The 23,606-nt window shown below is 39.5% G+C and overlaps 1 protein-coding gene across 1 annotated transcript in view; it reads right to left on the bottom strand.

The window, feature by feature from the left end:
* The window catches only part of PPP1R3A (protein phosphatase 1 regulatory subunit 3A), a 54,097-nt gene that overhangs the window by 29,166 nt on the left and 1,325 nt on the right, over positions 1-23,606 (bottom strand). The gene's annotated exons all lie outside the window — the stretch shown is intronic.

The following is a 23,606-nucleotide window of genomic DNA, read 5'->3' as shown; positions in this document are numbered from 1 at the left end:
CTCATAGCAAAAAGGAATGTAAATGAATGAAATACATAGGCAATTCCATGCTAATGAAGCAAACAGTAAACAACGGCAGAGCTTGAAATGGGAGGAGAAATGGGTGGAACAGAAGATGGAACGAAAGTGAAGTGAATGTTAATGAGTATAAACCAAGGCGTATAAATGTGGTAAAAATCTATTGTTCAGGGCTGCTCCCCATGTTCATAGACTGGGTGTCTGTGAGGGGGCTCACCCAAAGCTGTCTCCATTCTAAATAAAGGTGTTGCAAGCAGTGTGTGCAAGTAGCATTTGCTCCCTGTCTGATCTGGCAAATGAGTAACAGGACCCATGAGCAATTGGATCATCATCTCCCTAGTCATTGGGCGCTGCATGGAGTCAGGCATCTAACAAGAACCAGAATGGAACAGAAGTTATGATTGGAAAACAGGTACTGACAAATATTTGCTGTTCGGGAAATACAGAAATGAGGAAAAAGTGATTGTGTAGTCTCACATACGTAAGATATGAGACACTAAAGCAATAATAATGGATCATTTGGATTTAATGGAGTCCTTTCATTACTTTAGGAAATGACTCTAAAAGATGCTTATAGACCTCTCAAAATCAGTAAGAACTATTGATATTTTTGTCTTAGATTTAAGTAATAGTAAGTACATTAAGGAAGAGTTGGTTGTAGAAAAATCTCCTTTTGTTGGGTGATTATGAGCTGATTTGGCTGTAAATACATAGAAGAATAAATAAAAATAAGCTCTCTAAATAATCTTTTAATTTTTTTACGCCATTTTGGAGAAATTTTAAATATATTTAATTCAACTTTCTTGAAGACAGAATATAAATGTGGTGGATGCATAACATTTCTTTAAGTAAAAAAAAAAAAAAGAAAGAACTCTGTGGAATTTATCTCCTATATAAAGAGGGAAAATCTTTTAGGAAAGGGTCCAGACATTTTTGGATTAATAATCACCTCAAAAAAAGATACGAGGAGTAAACAGAGATTACACAAAATAAAATAAAAAGTGTTTTATCAGCAGGAAATCTGTCTTGGAGGTCAGAAAGGCTAGGGATAACATGAGAATTGCCAGAATTCAAGCTGAATTAGACCTTTCAATTAAAATTCAATTAAAACAAATAAAGCAAGGTTCTTCAGCTGTACCAATTAGAAGAAAGATAGAAATGACAATGAGATCAAGATTAAAGTTTTGGGTATCTTTATATATCCAAAATATACAAAGAAATTATGTTTTCAATTAAGACAATGATGTTGGGGAAAGTAGGGAAAAACCAAATAACTAATGGTAACCAAGTCACAGAAATGGAAATTAGCACTGAAGAGGTAGAAGCAAATTTAGAGTATAGTACAATCAAATCAAAGGTAGCAGAAAATCTGTATCCCAGATTACTAAAGAACTGGCACATGAACTCTGAAATTCAGTAACAAAGGCTTTGTGTTGTTGGATGTGGTTTTTTTATTCTTAAAAGACAGCAAGACTCATACCTATATTTAAGAAAATGAAAAGAAATAATCCAAACAACTAAAGATCCATAGTTTGACCACAACAGAATGATGTTTCAGAACTCCATGGAAGGAAAGAAGGTGAAATAAAAGATATGGAGATAAACGGAAATGGGATAAAATGAAACATGTTGCTCAAAGGTAGATCATGCGAGACAAATAACATTTTTTTTTAAATGTGGAAATCTAATGTATCTGGCTTCAATACAGCCTTTGGTCCAATACCACACTGGAAATTGGTCACTAAACTGGAGAAGAAATAATACACAAATTACAAGATTGATAAGAAACTGACTAGAAAGCTTACATTTTATGAAGGAAAGGTAACTGCTAGGCTGGATGGAGCTTATTAGTGAAATTCCTAAAAATATATTTTTAAATAATGTAATTAATGACCTGGACACATAAAAAATAGGTATGTGGTAGGGCTGTGCAAAGCTTCAGGTGCTGATTTGACTCGGCCCAATTCGGTGGCCAAATCTCCAAATCTGAAAGGAATCGGGAGACCAATAAAAACATCCAAATTGATTGATTGGCAGTGGGGCGCAGTGGGGATCGCCCCTGCTAGGCAGGAACTGGTGAGTGGGGGGGGAAGCATTTCTTAAAGGGCCAGAACCAGGGCAGGTGGGGCAACAAAGGGGGGGTGGGGGAGTGGGGGGGGTTGGGGGGCTTGTGCAGAGGCTCCCACATGGTGGGGGGCAGTGGGGCCTGCTGGGAAGCATCCAGTGTGTCAGGGCTTTTTTTTTCAAAGTGCAGGGCGCTGGGGCAGGCAGGGCAGACATTGCTGGGGCTGGGAGAGTGGGCAGGGGATGGGCCTGTGTGATTCAGCCGATCGATTCAGGACAGTGATTCGAATCACTGAATTGAATCACTGTTCCCCAAATTGGCTGAATCTGAAGCGAATACTAGCCACTTCACACAGGCCTAGTATGTGGTAATTAAAATTGTGGGTCACACAGTGTTGGCTGGCATTACCACTATGGAGTAGGATAGAAATATAGAGGAAGGGACTGGCTTTGAGAACTTGAATAATGTAAAATGAATAGTATAACATAAAAAGTTCTTTATTTTGGAACTAATACCAAGAATTTCTGCTAAAATGTGTAGGTTAATCTGTTACTACCAATTAAAAAGGGGAAAAAAAACATGGATCTGTTATTGGATCACCAGGTGCCTAGGAGATATCAGTATGATCAGGTCAAAGAAGAAAGCTAAACACTACCCTAGGACAGCATCAGAAAATCATTTACACATCAAGAGGGGGAAAGCCAAGGAAAGAGAAGAATTACTTAAGCAAAAAAATAATGTTGACACAAAAACAAGTCAGTATAAGCTTGCTTTGAATAAATTTAGGCTGAATATTAGAAGTTTTCTAATGAAGAGATAATTCAAGTTCTGAAATAACCTTCCTATAAAATTAGTAGAAAGCAAGAACCTAACCAGTTTCAAGCTGAAGCCACATATATTTCTTTATGGCATTGTACTTGGGACTGGACTTAATGACCCAGGAGTTTCTTTCCAGACCTATTTCTTTTGTTTCTGTTTCCCAATTGTTTATGAATATCCTACAAGCTGCCTCCATGGTAATTTTTTCTTCAGTTCATTATGGCAGAAAATCTCCAATATTTAGAAAACAGTAGTATTTGTTTTCTGAGACTTCTTTGACTTGAGCCCATAGAGCCAGTAGTGGTTAATAGCTCCAGTGGGTAGGGTTGTTATAGTTTGTAGTGATTCTAATGTATATACAAAGCTGTCAGCTATTGCTGAGATAGTTATATAACTTGCTCCCACATATCACAATGAAAGATATAATATTAATACACTTACCTTAAATTTTTCTAACTTAAAAAGCATTTATTTTATGGAACCCAGGGAAAGACTAAAATTTATTACTATATACAGTACAGAAAAATAAAAATGTGCTTTTAAAACTCTGGAGATTAATGCAGCCAAAATGATCTTGTACTCTTTCAGATGTTAAAGAATATCTGAACATATTTTCTTCAATCCAAAATTTAACAAGAAAGGCTAAGAATAAGAAAAGGATCCACATCCAGTCCACAGGCCAAATATGACCTGCAGAGCTGCTCCACCCAGCTCACTAGTCTACTGGCAGGCCACAAAAGTTGGGGGCATGTCTAAGGTGGAGATATGGCCTCCCACAGAATTAAGGGCCCCTGGGCCCCAGTGGACACGGCCCTCAGTGGCAGAAGGGCGAGTGAGGGCTGTTCAGATACGATCTCACTCACCCTGCAGCCACTTGACCTGTCACTTCCACTGTGGTAAGTGGCTGCTGGGTGCCATGGAGCAGGATAGCATCTTGGAAAAGAGGCATTTTATAGAATCTGAATAACTTGTTGGCATCAGTCTTTATCACAAATGGTGCTGGAGGTACTGACCTGACCACTAAGACTAGGACAAGTATTTCTGACGGGCAGGGGATCTCACATATGTCTATTGCAGGTTTTCTTGTACCTTCCTTTCAAAGTTTTGGTCACTGTCATAGAGAGAGGACACAGTCTCTGCTTAGAATTTCCAATATGCCAAGTGTGATTTAAAAAAAAATCCTAAGTGCTGCCCCAATTTATCTAGCTGTGAGTGGGTACATGGTTAGCAGTCTATAGAGCCAAAGTTAGTTCCATCATTTCCTTGTATGTCACTCACTACAGACACCAGTATCGTTTCACAGATGTTAGGGGCTGGAAGGGACCTTACAGATCACTGGGTCCAGTCCCCCTGCACTTTGGCAGGAAAGACTGCTGGGATCATATGATGTATGTTGTAACTGTATTGGCTTAAGGAGCTACCTAGGGTCAGGATGGGCCTTGGACTTGGATCTTTCTTCCAACCAAATAGGCTTAAACAGAATCCCACAATCTTAACTGGGCTCTCCCCATGTGAAAGGGGTCTATCAATTTGGTCACCTGCAAGATTGGGACCAATTTTGCACTGATTTGGGATTTTTTCAATAACTAGTGAAAACTTAAAACATCTGTACTGACCACAAACATTTACATATGGAAGGTTTCTTCATTTTCACTACTTTTCAGATACAGGGCATTATCCATTTAAACGCAGAGGGCACATCTACATGAAATACAATCACCTAATAACACTACACAGTAGTATGCAAGGCAAAAAGCATGCTAATACACTACTGCACAGTAGTATTAAGTCACTGCACAGCAAGTGTCACTAAAAACCCATGCACCAGTGCTACTGCACAGTTATTCTAGTTACTGTGCATTTAGTTAGTACTTCATTAAACAAGTACTAAATTAAATGCCCAGTAATTACTGCGCATTAAGGAATATAGAGACACACCCAGAGAGAACCTTTCTGTTGACAGTGTGGACTTGGAACCAGGACTAGTCTGTAATATATCCATTCCCTTATATTCATTTCTTCACTGATGATAATTTAAATCAGCAAATGCTAAAATCTTAAGTTAATGAGATCTTACTTTGGCAGGTGCTTTGAGATCGTCCGCCTTCAAATTTTTCTCTGATATGCAACTAGGGAGGTGGAAAGCTGTTTAACTAGCACTTCCTGTATGGATAATTCATTTAGAATAGACTACAAAGTAATAGCTGGTAAGAAAATACATTCTAGTCAAAATAAGCTACGACTAGAACAAATAAAAACATTTCTAGCTTTGGAAACCAGGCTCTACTGAAGCGGAAGGAAAAACTAATCAAATTCCATTCATACAAGAAGAATTAGCCATGTTCTCTATCATTGGATTTCTCTCTACATGTACAATACGTAAAATTTCATTTAATGTAGGTTACGCAAAAATGTATATTTAACACATTGATAAAATAATACAGTATAAATGGCAAGCATTTCTCACTACACCCATTGTAACATGCATCTTGTCAGGTATATGATAGTGTAACAAGAATTTGAATACTTGAGTAAAATCCATTGTGCTGTTACAATACAGTATTTAAAACATCTGATCATTCATTTGACTCCTAAAATCAATAGCCATGAATTATATTTAACTGCATTTAAAACCTATGTACATAAAACATCCCAATGGAAATATACTATAACAGTAATTAGAAAGACACACAGTATGTATGAAGTTCAAAGAGATTCCAGTATGTATACAGGAGTGTAATCTCCCTTATACAAAGGTCAAGCTATGGTTTTCTCATTTTTTCCCCTGAACAGAATTAGTTTACATGAAAAGCACTGAGTACTTATTTTGCATTTTTATATGGTCCTAACATAATGAGCAAACTGGGGAATAAAAATGAGAAAAACTATGTTAAACCAACCTATAGGGCAAAAAAGGGAAGTTAAGTCCGAGGAAGGAACAAATCTAGGAGTTGTACTATGCAAGGCAAGAGGTACAGGAACCATGAAGTTGATTCTGTTCTCAGTCACCCTGCTATTACCCTATCGGATTCACCTGATTTATGCCAGCATGTGACAGTCCATCTGAGCCTACTTGCTATTGGACTAACATGCTTAAGACACACCAGTTCATTGGCCAGTGTCATACAAGGGAATGATGTAGCTAGCATCATGTCTGGCCACTTTTGACTCTACAGTTTGAGTGAGGTCATCTGAGTCAACCAGTGGTGGCTATTGGCATGACCCTAGAGCAAGACCCATTCTCTTCTGTCCATTGCTGCAGCAAGACACCTAAATTGCTCTCCTACCACACCCTCGTGCGCTGTGAAACTTGTATGAAAATCATGCTTTGTATCTGTCCTTCTATTTACCGCACCTCACACAGTTATAACCAGTGTATTTGACTGTTATTTTAAGCATCACTGTACGCTTTACTCCTCTTACTATTATGGTATCTCCTTATACAATTATTCGTTATAAATTTGCTGACTCAAACCTATGTGCAGCAAAAGAGTGGCCTGACTTCTGAGAAAGGTCAGACCTATTGTGACAGCATTTTGTACCAACACCAAACTAGTCACCCACTGGGCATGACCTTGACAGAGAAGCATGGGTTCAGCTGAAGAGATTAAGATCAGGATATGAACACTTCAAAATGACACTTCATAATATGAACATCTTAGGCCAAAATACTGCCCATGGGCTGCATCCAGCCTGCCAGGCACTTTCATCCTGCCCACAGCACCTACCAATGAATTGTACCTTGGCCAGCCCTTCCACCCATGAGGATGAGCAAGGCACCCACATATATAATATATACATGCCCCCAGTATACCCTATTGCACCTCACTCCCACCATTGTGGGCACAGTGGCCCCACCAGCACACAGCTTTTTGGCAGGGCTGCTGCTGCCATTGCCACGGCTGCAGCTGCCAGGGACCTACTCAGCTTCCCTGGTCTCCCACTCACTCCAGGAAGAAGGTGAGGAAGCGGTGAGGGGGGGGGGCAGAGCTGCAGCTGGGCGGGAGCATGGGGCTGGGGCTGGCAGCAGTATGGATCCCACACCCAGGGGGCAGCTGCAGTGCGGAGCTTGGGTGGGCCATGTCTGGGTGTGAGGAAGGGTGGGGAGATGTGGAGCTACACATTGCGGCAAGGAGTGCAATCTCCACTGGGCTGTCTCTATTGTTGGTACTCCCCACTGTGCATGCACAGCCCCTGCACGTGCGGAGCATGGGAGGAAAGCCCCATGAGCTAGAACCAGCTGCCTTTCCCAGCTGCAGGTCCTGCACAGCAAGGGACAGGGAACACAGCCAGCTTCAGTGCATGGGGCTTCCCTCCCATGCCAAATGAGTGCAGGGGAGCTGTGTGTGCATGGCAAGGAGAGCCAGTAATAGAGAGAACCTGGTGGGAGCTGCACTCTTCACTGCAATGTGCAGCGGTGGCTGAAGCCGCGTTCCGAGCAGCAGCGCCTGCAGCAGGCATGATCAGCACCCCAAGTGACCCCCGCCTGCTGCTGCATCATGGGGGGAGTATGGGCCAACCCTCCCTCACACCCCACAAATGTCACACACCCACACCCTACCCCCACAACTCCTACATATACACAGCTCCTCAACATACCATATGCCCCCCCACACACCACCACACTCCCTCACAAATCTCCTACACCCCACCATACAAAACCCCACTCCCCCATACACACAAACACACCCCAACCACACCCCCTACACAATATACAAAACTAAGAATTTATTTTTCAGTTATTATGCAATCACCTCTATACACAATATGCAAACACAAATCATGACAAAAATATTTTTGTAATAAAATTAAAATATGTTACAGTAGGTGTTTCACTTTTTCTGGTGATTTGTCTTTTTCTGGTTCTAAGATGGCAACCCTCCCCCACTCCCAAAAGGAGTGTTTCTAGGGGCCAAGCGGAGGGACTTCCAGTCCCAAGATAGTGACCGGGGGTGGGGCAAATGTCAGGGGCAGGGCTACCAATGCAGCCCTCGAAAGCTCACCAAACCGTGTTAAGCGGCCCTCCACCGAAAATAATTGCCTGCCCCATCTTAGGCAGCTCACCTATGTGAATGTGGTATCCAACAAACAATTCAGAACTTAATTGAAACTTGCAATCTTTACAAATGCCCAGATGGGGCAGATGGAACCTGCTCATTGAGTGATAATACCAGGCAGTGGCTTATAGATTTGGAAGCTGATAACTGATGCCATATGAAAGAAAATGAGTGGACTGTTTTAAATAGACTATGACATTATAAAATGTTGAAGTTATGGAGTTAGACTGTACCTGCTCCAAAACTTCTTATCTTATCAGAAATGAGACCTACATCAAATTCATTTTGGCCCAGATGCCATAGAATGCACAGCGTGACCTCAGTAAGGGGAGGTGCAACATTGATTCTAAGCCATGTTTGTGCTTCATTAAGTTTAAGATGGTTGTGCAGTCCAACATGCAAAATTGATTTACCCATGCTATGGGAACTTTTAAAGCATTGCAAACAAACACAAAGGTTCTTTTTAAAGGTAAAGAGTAAAATCATTGGTACTGTTGGAATTGGTGCCTTTTTTCCCCTGATTGGTCTACCTATACATTTTGCCTAAAATAAAGCCGTTACTTTTTATGAACTCTGCTCTCCCATTTGGAATTGACATTAATGAATACATGGCCCTTTTCCCTCTTTTGTGTGTACCATCAAATTATTTAGCTCCACTGTGACATCAGTATTTTTTCATGCAGTTCAAGGTTTTAGCATTTTTCTTCCTTTTTCTAAAGGGTATCTTTAGTGCCCCTTAGCCCCCATAAGAAATATGCATCGTTCCTATTTTTCACGACTAATGCTGTTTATTATCAAAACCAATTGTGATGTGAAGATCACATGTGGCAAATTGCCCAAACAATTACTGTAAATGCATGAGCCATAAACTGTACTGCCAAGGACACTGGTAGGTTAGCTCACATAAAAGAAACAATTGGAGTCTTGGGGAGAAAATAATAGAGATGAGATGACAGTTATTGAAAAGAGAGAACATCCAGTTTAATGTTGTAAATACAGATTTGTAGATAACAGTGATGGTTTTAATGTGTTCAGTACTTATCAAATGGAATAGAACATTTCATATTTTTAGAATATAGCCATACTTATTTTTTAATTGTGATGTCTGATGCATTTGTGAACATTTATTGAGAACATGCTCACATTATACTGTCTCTGGTCCCAAATTATTAGCCCGCTAATAATTTCCATGTGACTACTTAGGTTATTTGTTGTTCTGGATCTGACTTAAACAAAATATATTTTCTTGAGAAGCTTGTGAGTGCTTAGAAGATTACACCATTTTTTTCAGTTACAGTCTATACGTTTCACTGTTCTAAACTGTCCTTATACAATTATTCTTTGTAAATTTGCAAAGGATACTGTTTTAAATTGTTATCAGTTGTTTCAGTCCTCCATAACTCCTGCTGAGGCAGTTTTAAATTTACAGAAAGCATCAGTAAGAAAACTCTTCTCTTTACAAGGGATTATATATACAGGCATCAATAAGAATTGGCTAGAATTTAAGGAAGTGTCTTTTTCTTTGAAAATCCCATCCAGACAGAAATAGGATGTGAGAGAATTTTTAGCTTTTGGGGCCAGATTTGCAATATGAAGGCATCTAGATTGAGAGAAGAAATGTAGAAAGATGTGTTTTGATAATCTATATTAGGCATAGAGAATATAAGAAAAATTGATATCCCTTTATACAAATAAGAATAAAATTACCATTGTCCCTTTAAGAGATGGTAGAGGGAAACTGAGTTTAAAGAATCAACTATTAAATGCCACTAGATGGTGCTAAGTAATTGGGTAAAGAATTGTGATTGGCTAGGAGGAAAAGTTGCCATGCATGAAACTAGAGCAGCGATTCTCAACCAGGGTGAAACGATACCCTGAGGAGTCTTGAGATCCTCTGAAGGGTGCTGTGGGATGCTGTACCATGTTAGCACTCTTGGATTTGCAAACACGATTCAGAAAATAAACCCAGACATTTCAAATAGGAATTCACAGTGTTAAAAAATTCTGACATGTTGTGGCCTTCTTGAGTTCTTTACAACAGAAAATTTGCTCTTTTTCTGTAGTAAACCCCTCCTCCCCCAAACAAGTAAAAACTTAGAGCTGACATTTCCTGAGGGTTGCTTTGTGTCTAAATGGTTGAGATACGCTTAACTAGAGGATGTCAGTCCATGGTCTGAGAGAGCTAATAAAGTTTACACTAGGGAAGACGTGTTAGCCAGCAAGAAAACATTCAGCATCAGTATTATAGCATAGTCCTAAATGCAGATATGTAAAGCAACAATTTTTTGACTCTTGAAGAAAGACAGTGCCAAGTTTCAGAAAAAATGTTTTACGTCCTTTTTGTATTGCTACAGGCCGCTAAGAGTAGCTGCTTTTAATGATGCATCTGAACTAGAAGAGCCAGTCAAATGTCAGGCTCCTGTGAGTTGTGTGAGGAGAGGAGCTCCAGGGATGAGCATGCCACAAGGCCCATATATATGGCTAGAGCCAATGGGTGAATTAATTGTTAAATCAAAGGTTCTGTGAGCTATAGCTTAGGTGCAATGGAGATGTAATGGGTGCAAGGAAAAACATGAAAAAATGGAGAATGCTTGAAGAGTAGCTGGGAGTACTGTAATCAGTGCCCAGCAGGAAGCAGAGGGCAGACAGAAGTTTAGCTAAAGCAAAACCTAGGTCTGATCTTTTATTTTGTGTACCACAGATCTCAATTTTTATTTGCCAGGTGACCATAAATGGTAATCTGAACAACTATTTCATGAAGTGATTATGCCTTCAGGATCCTGTGATGGGATGAACAGAGGAAGCATCATTACATGTCATTGTCAATCCTTAGAGGATAGGAAAGGTCAACTGGAGAGCACTGGAGCAGAAAGGGAACGCATCACCTTTTGATAAGTGAAAAGTCCCTGAAGGTAACAAGGGAAATTTCTTTAACCAGTTGGCCCTACCAGTTGGGAGAGTAGGGAAGTCCTATTTGTGGTTGTTCCAAATCTCCAATTCAGATACATGCAAACCCTTAATATTAGGGAAACCACGCATGGTCTGGAGCTTCACTAGAAAAATTAATGCTTCTCTATTGTCAGGAATATTTACATATGGACAAACCTAGGAGGGAAAACAAGAATCTTAGGAGGTCTAAGTCAGGGCTGTGGGATACTAGTAAGGCAGTGAAAGTTTTTATTGCTTCTAGCAGATTGAACCAATTCTATGAATAGAGGATTTCATTATCCAGAGCAATCAATTAACCTATCTACACAAAAAATACAGCCCTCATGAGTCTATATCTGATTGTTTCAACATCTTGGTGTAAATTATGATGATCAGGGATATTTCTTTGCCTTGAATATATATCTCTATTTTGTTTGTCGTACATAAAAAGAGTGCTAAAACCAGAAAAGAAGGAAAAGAGCAATTATTAACAGCTTTCATACATGCAGGGATTAAAAAGAAAGCTTGGAAAGCCAATGACTAGGAGGAGATATTGTATGAAAAGGGATATAAAATGAAGATGAATAGTATTGAGAGGACCAATTGATCAAGTGCTCAGCTGTGAGGGAACTGAGTGTTTTTACTGAATAGATAATACCCAGTAGGGTTCAGGCAATGTTTGTAACAAACCTATTTTTATTAAGATTATTTGGGCTGATGCTATCTGGGGGAATATAGTTGCCAATTACTAATATTTCCAGTTTTTAGTCTTACTTCATGATTGAAGTGGGGAAATAGGTGGCACAGAACAAAGTGCCTTGGCCAGGTTGGGATAAGAATAATCACAGCCTCAAAGCAAATACAGTCCCTTGACATGAGACTTTATTTTCCAGCTCATTAAAAAACAGAATTTGAGCTTAAATAGTAAGATATCCTGTACAATTTTTAAAAAATCCAATGGTATAACTGTCAAGCTGGAGATGTTGGTGCCATCAAAAAATGAACCTGTACTATAATCTTAGGCCCAAAATTTGTAACCTTAGCATTTATCTTGATCTATTTCTAGGTCTTATAGCTATGGTAATTATTGAAAGACTCATGTGGAATGGATCAGTTCTATCATGAATTAAGCTGTGACCGTGAATTAAGGGTGACCATGCATGGGAATATTTTATATCTTATTGAGTCTTCCTATGGTTACATTCTTGAGCTTTAATGCCGAACATAGAACCTTATTAAGATATCTGCATAAGAAAATTAAGAAGACTCTAATCCAGCAGACTGTTACATAGCTCCTTTGTATATAGAAAGCTCTGAAGCCTGCTTAAGTCACTCATACAATGGGCCAACTTCTGCTGAGACAAGGTCAGCATGATGGGGAAATTAAAAAAAAAAACCTCCCTCAGACAGGAGCAGAAGAACTGCTGAGGCTTGTGTTAGGGAACTTATATAAATTAGCAATGTTACATCCTATTACCAGTGTGTCCATCTCCAGTGCAGAGCTCTAGTAATCCCCTTGCATAGCTAGAGAGAAAAGGAGAAAGATGAGTCAGGAATCAAATTTCAAGAGGGCTGTTAAAAAGCTAACCTTGGAACGAGGGCAGAGGAGGCCTTTTTCACCTAAATCGCTTAGCAAAGTAGTAAACTTCTGACTCCCATTGGAGCTGGAAGCCATGGGGACTCTACTACAAACTAGGGAGAGGGTTGTGCAGTTCTTCATTTCTTACTAATTGTCACTGCATTGTCATTAGGCTCCTCCACCACTCCCATTTTAAATCTATTTTCAGAAGGTCTTCAGGGAAAAGGCTTTAGACTATATGACCTCTTTAAAGTGTGTCCTTGGCCAAAAATTGGAAAAGACCCAGCTCCCCCTGCTAGTATATCAAGAAAGCTTCTTGTCTTTTCCAAGCATTTCCCAGAGGCTAACTGCAGTATACTGAGGCACTTACATAAGAAGGTGACAGATGCCTTAGAGAGTCTGTAGCTAGATATATGTCAGTCAGGTGAGACAGAGAAATAGATACTGTCCTTGGGGAAAGAGATAAAATGGGTGACCATGGTAAATGCTGGTCAACCACTCTTGGGAAGGGCCTGCCTCAGAAGTGGCTCTGTAACTACAGAGCATGAAAGCTTAGAAGGCCTGCATGGAGCTACGGCAGTTGTTGAGCACAAACTATGATGCTGATACTACTGCACAGTAGCATGGGAAAAGACCTGTGCAGCATCTGAACTATGCAATAATATGGGTTACTGCACAGTCATTAAGCAAGGACTAAATGACTGCTCAGTAACAACTGCGCAGTTCAGCACATGTGTGGACATGCCTACTTAGAAGCAGATAGTGGTTGAATAAATCTCTTAATGTGCACAAAAATGTCAAGGCATGATCAATACCAAGGAGTGATTGTTTCATTTTTCTTTCAAATATTGCTTTGCTAGAATACAAAGAGAAGGTTCTATGAGATGGATATCAATATTTCTATCAAAAAGTTAGATGAAAAAACTAGGAGATTTGTGCCAATATCTTACACTAATAAAAATGATAAAAATGGCATAGCTTAATACATTCAGTATCTTCAGAAATCCTGTGAAATGGATGACCTCTAGATATTTTTAAAGTTAAATGCTGCTAAAGCTTCCAAGAGCCTGCATGGCAAAAGGGAGAAGAAGCTGATTTGCAGCCAGTTCACAAAGACCATAAGTAGTGCAGGGCAGCATTGCACACAACAATTTAGTTCAGTGTCTAATTCAGTACTCTTTCCTGCTGTTATTTGTAGACACCACTAGCAAATCACTGGTCATGGTCTCATAATGCCAGGACAAGAAAATAAAGCCCTCCTTAGGCATTTCTACATCACATAATATGCTTTTGTGTTCTCTTGAAGAACCATGGACTAGATAAGCACACACAAGGCTTCTAATTCTCATTTTTAAGCTCTTCCTTTTGGACTTTACTTATTTTTTAAAGTGCCTGTTTTGCCTATGTTTTCCTTTCATTGCAAGAGAGGACAATCCAAGTTTTATATTTTAAAAATGGTAAGTGATTAGAACCTGGTAATTAATTTGCAGCAGTTGGAATCCATTGTCTTCAATTTCAGAGCCAAAGTGCTTTGGCTGGATTTGGAGTTTTAAATTCCTCAACAGAATAAACAGCTAGTATGACGCTAGTAATAAATGCAGTGTTTAAATCTGTCACTAATGCTGCCAGGCTGTGCCTCACTGCTTTTCATGTAAACAACTTTTGGACACTTTATTGTTTTACTCACAAATAGATGAAAATACAACTTGAGATGTGGACACTTCTCTACTGACAACTGGATTGAGACCATTAAACATTCACTCATCTGATGAGTTGCTAGGAACTTTTGATCAATCCTGAACTGGGCTGGCTTTGAAATAATGAAAACTTTCCAATGTTCTCACTCTTTCCAATGAAACCTGAAAAACACGAGGCATTTCCAGAGTACTTGATAAGAGACAGAATACTGAAATGTTCAATACTAGGTTGATTCAGTGTGCAAACAGGTTCCCTCACTAAACAATAGAGTGATTGAACAATGATGCACAAAAAAGTAATTTAGCAACATATCCTTCAATTTGTCAGAAAAGCCTTAAGCAATCACATGAAAATGTTCAGAAAAAAGGCACAAGTCCTGTAAACACATACGCAAGTAATTTTACACACATAAAGCAGCCTCATGAAAATTCAGTGGACCTCTCATACATACAGGGTGTGTCTTCACAAGACTCTTTACTGCACAGTAAACTAATCTATTGCACAATAAAGCATCATTATCTACCCATATGCAAATTTGCTCCTGGTCAGACGCAACACTAGGGGACCACAAGAGATGGGAAAATCCAGGAGCTGGGAGCCGAGCAGTGCTGGGACTGGACAGCTCTCTACTTCGCTGTCCAGCCAGGGGCTAGCCAGAAGCTGCCTCAGAAGCAGGACAGCTTCCAGCCAGCCACTAGGGCTGTGTGAAATGGGCTGTATTTGATTTGGATTCAACCTGAATCATGGACAGTGATTTGATCCATTGATTTGGATCACTGTCCCTGATTTGATTTGGTTGAATCTGAATCTGAAGATTCAATGCTGATTCAGCGAATTGGTGATTTGGACACAGACACAGCTTTAAAAGTTTTTTCTACATACCTTGAGGTAGCAGCGCGGCTTGTGATCTCTGTGATGCTGAGACACATGGAGCATCCCCCAGGAGCAGGGGACTCTTCAGTGTGCTCAGCAGCAAACCCGGAAGTGGACCAGAAGTTATTCTGGTCCACTTCCAGGTCTGCTGCGGAGTGTGCTGGGGGGGGGGCATTTCCTCCAAACCAGTGATCAGCTTCAGGGGACCCTGGGTACCCTCCAGACCCAAGAGGCACTAGTCACCATGCTGGGGATGTGCAGGCCCCCCCCACGTGCTTCCTGGTGGACCAGGAAGTGGACTAGAAGTGCTTCTGGTCCACTTCTGGGTCTGCTGCCAAGTGCACTGGGGAGCACCTCCGTGCTTCTGTGGGATGCTGCATCTGCACTACAGCGTTCAGAGCTCCTGCTACCTAGGGGTATGTAGAAAAAACATTTAAAGCTGTATCTGCTTCCCAATTGCCAAATCTGCTGAATCTCTCCAAATCAATTCAGCGAGATTAAAGGGTCCTCTGATTCAATTTGGATTTCAAGATTTGGCCACCGAATCAGGCCAAATATCTGTGGAATCGAATCAAGGACTGAAGCTTCGCTCAGCCCTACCAGCCACCAGCTGCATGGGGAACTGCCACTGGGCACAGAGCTTGTCCCCGTGTATACAGGACCAGAAGAGATCTGATGCAACAGTTGACTCCTGGCCCCCTGCTTGTTGGGACCTTTCCCAATGTGTACAGGTCAAGGAGACAGCTGCAACTGGCAGAGCTCTCCTGACTCCGTGCACATGGGGACCAGGCTTATGTTCCCTGCCAGTTCCCCGTGCTAACCTCAGGGCATCCTGGAGGTCCTCCATATTGTTGCAGGGGACCAGAGCAGGATAGGAGCAGACCTGTGAATGGGAATACAGATTGAGAGCAGATTTGCTACCAACAGGGAGCACATGTCGATGTATTTTACTAGCTTTAGTAGCACATGTAGATGTGCCTGCAGAAAGTCACTTCTGTTCATATTGAGGATTAGGTCCCTAGTTTATATAGATACAGACTATAAGATAGTATCACTCTAAAACAATTCAAACAGACTGATGAATCATAGTAGCTGCAGAAAAATTTCACATATTTCAAGATAAACAGTTGAATAAAGTTAAATATAAAGCAAAAGATATGTAAAATACAACCATATAAATATCTGGCTACCTAAGTATTGAGAGAAGTACAATGGAGAAATACTTAGTCAAATTGCAAAGCACCATTCTTTGTCTTCTGTCTCACATAAGCAAGCTTTGCAACGACGTACATTTCATAATGTACAGAGCCATTTAACCAAAATATAACTTTACTATTGTGGCAGTGATAACAGCTATTATTCCTGGAAGAGAGTGTTTAAAAGTCAAAATAAATGAAAAATCACCAAGATTGGTAGCAAATGGATATATGGCTTTCCTATATTGTTATATAAAATACACATTTTAATGGCTCCAATATGATCTATTTGTGGATTGCAACTAGACCAGCCCACAGCAATCTATTATAGATGTCAGCCTATTTGTTGGGATTTAGGTACTCCTAAATTAGCATTTCCAGGTAAGCCAGGTAATTGCCTTTTGTAAATCATGCACTATTACTGTCCATAAAGCCATCCATATTTCTTGCATATAAATTAATGAATTCAAAGTTTTCCACTTACATGGCTAACATATATAATTTATATTTTAATAATGATGTAATTCAAATATTCAGTGTGCCTATAAATACTTTGATTGGACAACTGAAAAAAATCAAATAGTCATCCATTTCACCGATGACTAACAAAAATTACTTTCCATAACTTGTTTTCAAAAGTTTTGTCCTATCTTTGTTTCTAATGACTCTTGAGACTAATATTAAAACAATTCCCTCAGGAGATAACTTCATAGCTTAATAGAAGTTACTGTAAAATATTCATAATATCCAAGGCTAGCTTTTTAGTTTACTTTTACCTCATTTGTCCAAATTTTATTTTCTTCAATAACCCTAAACAAATATTCTCCCTTCTTTATAGTAACACCTTTCTAAAATGCATGAAGTCTTATGCTGGTACTACCAACCCTAGCAGTATTATCATGGATGTCAAAATATTTCATGCTTTTCCTAAAACCTCAGTGGTTGTTGTCATGTGATTATATAAGACTCTCTATTTTCATTCAAGAACTTGTAAGCCCATCCAACTATGAAGAAAAGCCTAATAATATGGAAGCTAAGGGCTCAAAACCCAGAAAGAACAAAAATACTCTCCAATCCATTTATTGTTTTTTAATATTTGTGGGGTTTTAAGCAGATGTCATTTTATTTTGGAAGGGAATAGATGATTTTTAAATGCTTTTGGTTGACAATACTGATTATATGATTGGGCCCTCTGGGATAAATCTACAAGGAGTATTCATCAATAAAAAACAAAAACTATAAAGCCTGTGTTTATAGTAATGAATAATATATAGTATTATATATATAACACACACACATATATATAATGAATACTGAAGGAAGCAAAACTGAATTCCTTTAGCTGTGATAAATCAGAAAGCTGAACAATCACTATTGCCAATTTTTAGAGTGAGCCATGACATTTCTATTTGCTTTAGGTGTTTTAGTCTTACCCACTGCAGTATCATCATCATCATTTTTAGCCAGATTGGATCTGACACATTTCTTTCATCTGTATAACTTGAATTTGAAACTGCTACATACAAGGGTTGTGTCTATTTTTGCAGGTATGACAGTGGAAGAACAAAGTATCTCCATGCTTTACCAACTGCAGACCTTTCCAGAAGGAGGTACATCTTACTCCTTGCCTGTTCCACACTTTGGTATGAAGAATTCAAATGTTTTCCTCTGTTTTATTCTTAATTAAACAATAATATTTTAATGAGTTACCTCTACTCATATCTGAATTCACTACATAAGCCAGCAACACATCACATCTAACATTCATTTAAAGCAATGGCAACATTTGAAATAAGGGCTTTGAACTTGAAGCAGACTAGACCTACACTCTGTGATATATTCCCCCAGTTCTGCAGCACTCTGCTTGGAAATTTTACAAGTCTTATTTAAATTAATAAAATTAGATGTTTAATTAATGAAACATGAGTATGGATAATATAGTTAGTAACTCTTGTTGGCATGTAATTTATATTTATAACCTATTATATTTATTTTGTTCTCCTCACAAGTTTGAGTATGCCACCACTTATTGTAATTATAATGCACAATTGCACAGGAGGTGGAGGTTTTGGCAGCTTTATTGAGGGACAGTGGTTGGTGTCAGAATATAAGGAGACCAACAGTGGACTATTCAGTTTGGAAGAGCAGAGTATCAGCTGGGTTTTCCTGATAAAATGGACAACAGTTAAATTATGTCATCTGTCTTCTTTAGGTTACAGAACCAGTGATCCATTGAAATAAATGTGACAATTCATAGCCAGATATATTGTTTCAGGTTGTTCGTAGATTCAGGAAGATGATGCCACAGTGGTTTGCACATTTTACATTTACAATCTTCACTTTACAATGAGAAGAGCTAGAAACACCACTTCAAAAAGAAAGCTCAAATTGGAACACAATTATGTGACAAGGAGTAGAACACACAGGCCGCGAGGGCTTCTGACTTCTGCATTACCCTTGAGTGTGATATCAGAATTTTTTCACCTGTCTTGACCTAAAGGACTGCCCTCCCTTTGCTGATTGGCAAAAAGAAGTAAGGAGCAGGCCTGGAAAGCCAGGGCAGGTTTGACAGCCACAGAATAGCTGATCTCTCAGCTGGTTCTCTGTGAATGGATAGCTTGTCTTAACGCTGGCAGGGAACAGCTGCTGTCATGATAACAGCAATGAATATAGTCACTTCCTAATAATAGTAATAAACTTTAGTCAAATCCCCATGCCTGCATGTTACTCAAGGTGCACACTTATGATTTAAGTTTACCAGTAACAAACTTGGATTCAACAACTTAAAGCAGGAGTCTCCCATTTCAATGCTTTTTCACTTACATTTGCTTTCTGATTATGATGTGCAAAAGCAAAGAATACAACAAAATTTCATTTAAGTGCCATGTTTTAAATTTGCCATCTGGGAATGGTACACCTATTCCTGAAGCAGGGAATATAATAAACTGTAAACGCAATCTATAGCAGTTCTGTAGCCCTTGATTCTCCTTTTGTACAGGTTCTGCTCCAGTGCAGGAGGCAAGGACTTCAGGAAGTTAACTGCAGCTCCTTGATTCCAAAACATCCTACCCAAGCACAGGCTGGGGCTGCAGAGAGGCTCACTTGCTTTCAAATACCTTATGCCAGCGGAGACTTGGGCATAATAGAGTTCTGCCATGCTATATACCCAACAGGTGGGATGTGGCTGGGAGTGAAATGTGGCTGGAGAAGAAGGAAACAAGAGCAACTAATGCCAGATTTCTAGCAGCAGAGTTCCCTTGAGCAGGAGGAATTCTCCACTGGCTATTTCCCACTGGTTTAAAGTCATTTTGTAGTTATGCAGTTGTAAATGGCCTTAGTACCAGTAAATCTGGCCCTTTAATCTTTTGACTATCATTACATCCTGATACAGCCTAGAGACCAGGAGTGCTCAACCCCTGCTCCATGGGCCAAATCCGGCCTGTGGAGCTATAGTTACTGGCCCTTAGGGCTCCCACATGTCAGGAATGTGATAGAGACGGAGTAGTGACAATTACACTGCCACCCCTCACCCACCATCAAATTTTCAAGCCTCTCATGGCTGGATTAGGTCCAGGCTGAGCTGTTGCCACACAGCCAGATTGGGACTCAAGCCAGGCCATTACAATGCAGCTGATTCAGGGCCCAAACTGGGTTGTTACCATGTGGCTGAAGTGGCCCCCTTCCACACAGCCAGAAGCCACGACCCCTTGAGGGGCTAGATCTTGCCCCTCCCCCCAGCTGCATTGGGCCCAGGATGGATCGGACCTCTACCACACCTGCTCCACATTGTGAGTTGGGTCCACCAGCCAAAACGGGTTTGATGACCAGATTAAGATTATTTGGGTTGATGCTATCTGGGGGAATATATTTTCCAATTACTAATATTTCCATTTTTTTGTGTTACTTTATGATTGAAGTGGGGAAATAGGTGGTACAGAACAAAGTGCCTTGGCCGTGATGGGATAAGAATATTTGTAGCCCCAGGGGAAATACAGTACCTAGCCTACAGGGCAAAAAGATTGAGCACCATTACTTCTTATTTGTGCTTCTTTTTCAAACCAAGAAAAGAGACAAAAATACACAGACAAAACAGAATTAATGGCCTTATGTTCAACTACAGCTATAGTTAAAACATTCAGGAATCTAAAACTAGGAAAGAAAGCACAGGGCCAATTGATCAGTTATCCCATGCACCATAAATTCAGGGAGTAACACTCTGGAGAAAGGAAAAATCTAGTCGGAGATAACTCCAGCAGTTATAAGAAAAATATTAGCAGTCACCTCTCTTACACAGAGGATAGGTAGCCAACTGTACACTCCACAGTTTCTAGATATAATTATTATGCCGATCAGCCACATCTGCCATATTCTTAACATCACTGTCCAAATGACTCCAGGCAAACAAAAACCAAATGTAGTACCTGCCTCTCCACAATAGAAGCAGGTACCAAACTCTAGGACCAAGGGTAATTTATGGTTATAGATCAGAGTCATCACCAGTCTTCAGAGCAAAAGACTCAAGCAGAAAGCCTACAGTTCACAGACATAATTCAAAGTGTACCCTACTGAATGGGTTTCCACAGCTCATCAGGTACTTGCAACTATATATTATAGATATTTTTCTTAGATACAGTCCAGTAGTGACAGTAGGAAATAGACTTCTATTTGATCGAATGGAGTTAAGATATCAAAATGAGTGGCATCCATTACCAATTTTCATTTCAACAACAAGACAATATAAGTTAATCCGTCAATTCAGGTCATGTGTTTCCCTACATTAGTTACCATTTTTAATGTTGACCTTCAAATTATAAAATGTTTGAATTTAATTAAAGAGTGAAATATTCTTTTCTTTCCTGCACCCAGCAAAATATACACATACAACATTTCAGAGGCCAACAAATAAAATGAAATTAATATGCATTTTGAATGACTTTTAGAAGGTATTCAAAGCCTAGCTAAACATATATGTTTCATATGTGCATAGATATTTTATTATAGCCAGACCTTTCCACTTGCTAACACCTACAATCGTCTATGTGGCTTTTGAAATGTGCATAAAGCAGATGTTTAAATTCAAACTGGAAAAACACAGGTGGAAAAAAACACTTTTTCCAGAGTTTGATAGAAATCTGTTTGGCCATATATATGCATGAACTGCAAACAAACAAGAGCTCTATAGTTAATAGGTGTTTTTGATGATCCCACCTGAGTAGCTATAATCTTTTTATATCTCTGCAGACTTTCACTTTTCATCATGACATTTGACAGATACAAATTCTGAGAGGTAAACCCGTTTTTAAATAATAATGTCAAAAAGCCCTTTTTTTACCGCAGTCAGAGATGTAGTCTTGACCAATGTTCCATAAAGGTTACAAAATAAGGTCCTGTAAAAAAATTATGTATCCGGAGTAGCTTGCAAAATTATTATTTTCTCCAGTTAATACAAACAGCCCCCAAAAAGAGTCCCTACATAAGGCAAGCAGAGTTTGGTCTATGTAGGATCAGCTTCTGGTTAAAAATCCCTTTCTTAGAAAGTTAATTATCCACCCTATTATTAAAAAGAAGAGATTTAAGTATCTTACAACCAAGTACTTCTGGGGTGGGGTAGGCTGGTTGCTTGTTTTTTTGCTTGTCTTTTGGTTTCTATTTGTGCTTAAAGTTAGGCTTCCTTGATTTTTAAAATTTGTTAGCACCCAGCTACTCTCAGAGTTTGGGTATAAATGTTTTATCTGATAAGAAATCACTGTGGTCATTTATTTTATGTAATTTACCGTTTACAGTTCCCAATGTATGTGTCTGGGTCAGAATATCCTCTAACTATATAATTACTGTAATTATATAATTCTTTTTAATAATTACGAAAATTAGCATTTATCTGCATTGCCCTGTATCCTACAATAATGGACTCACAGGCCCCACTGTGCTTGGTGCTGTGTAAACAGAGAACAAAAGTCCCTGCCCCATAAACCTTATAATTTAAGTCTAAAATGAAAGGCAACAGATGGGGAGCACAAGGAAACAATGAAAGAACATTGGTCAGCATGCTAGACACAGCCATAGCACACCAGCAGCCTATCCGTGTCCAATTCTTTGTCATCACCATAGCAAAGGAGAAGTTTATGTAGGATATGAAGAACAACAGTGAACAATAGCTAGTGAACAACTAGCTAGGAACAATAGTCTTCTGACTATTGTCAAAACTATAGTTAGATAGCTGTAACTGTTTTCACTATATGTTCACTCATCATAGCTAGTGGGTAAGTGGTGGTATAGCACAGTGGCTTTCAAAGTATTCAGTGGACATCCAGGGTTCCACAATAGCTCATCAGGATTCCACTAGGTGATTGAGGGTAATGGGTAAGCAGGCCAGGAGGCAGTGCACTGCCAATGCTGGGCTGGGGTGCCTGGCTCTATCAGTTCACATGGCCCATGGAGCCCGAGATAGGGGTTCTGCAGCAGGAGAAGTCATCTGAAAGGCTTCTGTGACTCTAGGAAGTTTGAAAACCACTGCTGTAGCATATAGATAGGTCAGACAATCCCTCTGGGAGTGGTCTGCAAGGTTAAACTATTGGACTAGATTCTTCCCACACAGACCTCCAGCCTTTGCTGCTTTTCTGGATCTCCTCCCCCTCACTTTTGCTTAGAAGAGAAATATGGGTCATAGGAAGTTAAAACCACAAAAAAGAAATAGTGTTGTCTGACTGAGAAAAGCCATAGACAATTAAAGCTGTAAACCCATCAATAATTCACCTCTGGTGCCTAAATGTATTAGAGAAATCTGTACACAAAATACTGATTTGATCCTCACTCAAGTAATACCTGCATTGATTTCCATAACAAAACTGCTTAATAAAAATGCAGGATTAGGCTCCAGGGACTTGTTTCTAAACTATTACAGTCAATCGAAGTTTTGCCATTGATTTGAATGGGAACAGGAGCAGAGCCCATGTATGTGCTGCTCTATTTAATTATAACATAATGAGTTAAATATAGAATAGGAATATAGAAGTGTAGGTGTACTCCTGTGTTTTTTTGGTTTGAGGAGTTTAAGTGGTAATTTAACTATTACTATTTTACTCACCATTTACTATATTCTTCTATTTTAACATCTTTTTAATAAAGCTACAGTTCTTCATGTTAACTCCTATTTTATTTTATATCTATTTCACAGTTTGTTTATTCATTGTTTTCTCTCTCCTGCTCAAGATTTTTATCAAAGTGCTCACAGAAACACTCACCGGTGACAGGAGGAAGATATCACCAAAGGTTACCCGCAAAATAGTTCAGCCAATCATAGCTAAGATTGTTCCAGCTGTTCTGAGTGCAACAGCATCTTCCCCTGAGTCATTAGTTTCCTGAACCACCATTAT

Source organism: Crocodylus siamensis, chromosome 4, assembly GCF_052110815.1.
Source record: "Crocodylus siamensis isolate JL-2025a chromosome 4, ASM5211081v1, whole genome shotgun sequence".
In the NCBI taxonomy this organism is placed as follows: Eukaryota; Metazoa; Chordata; order Crocodylia; family Crocodylidae; genus Crocodylus; species Crocodylus siamensis.
This window is presented reverse-complemented; position numbering and strand designations above follow the sequence as displayed.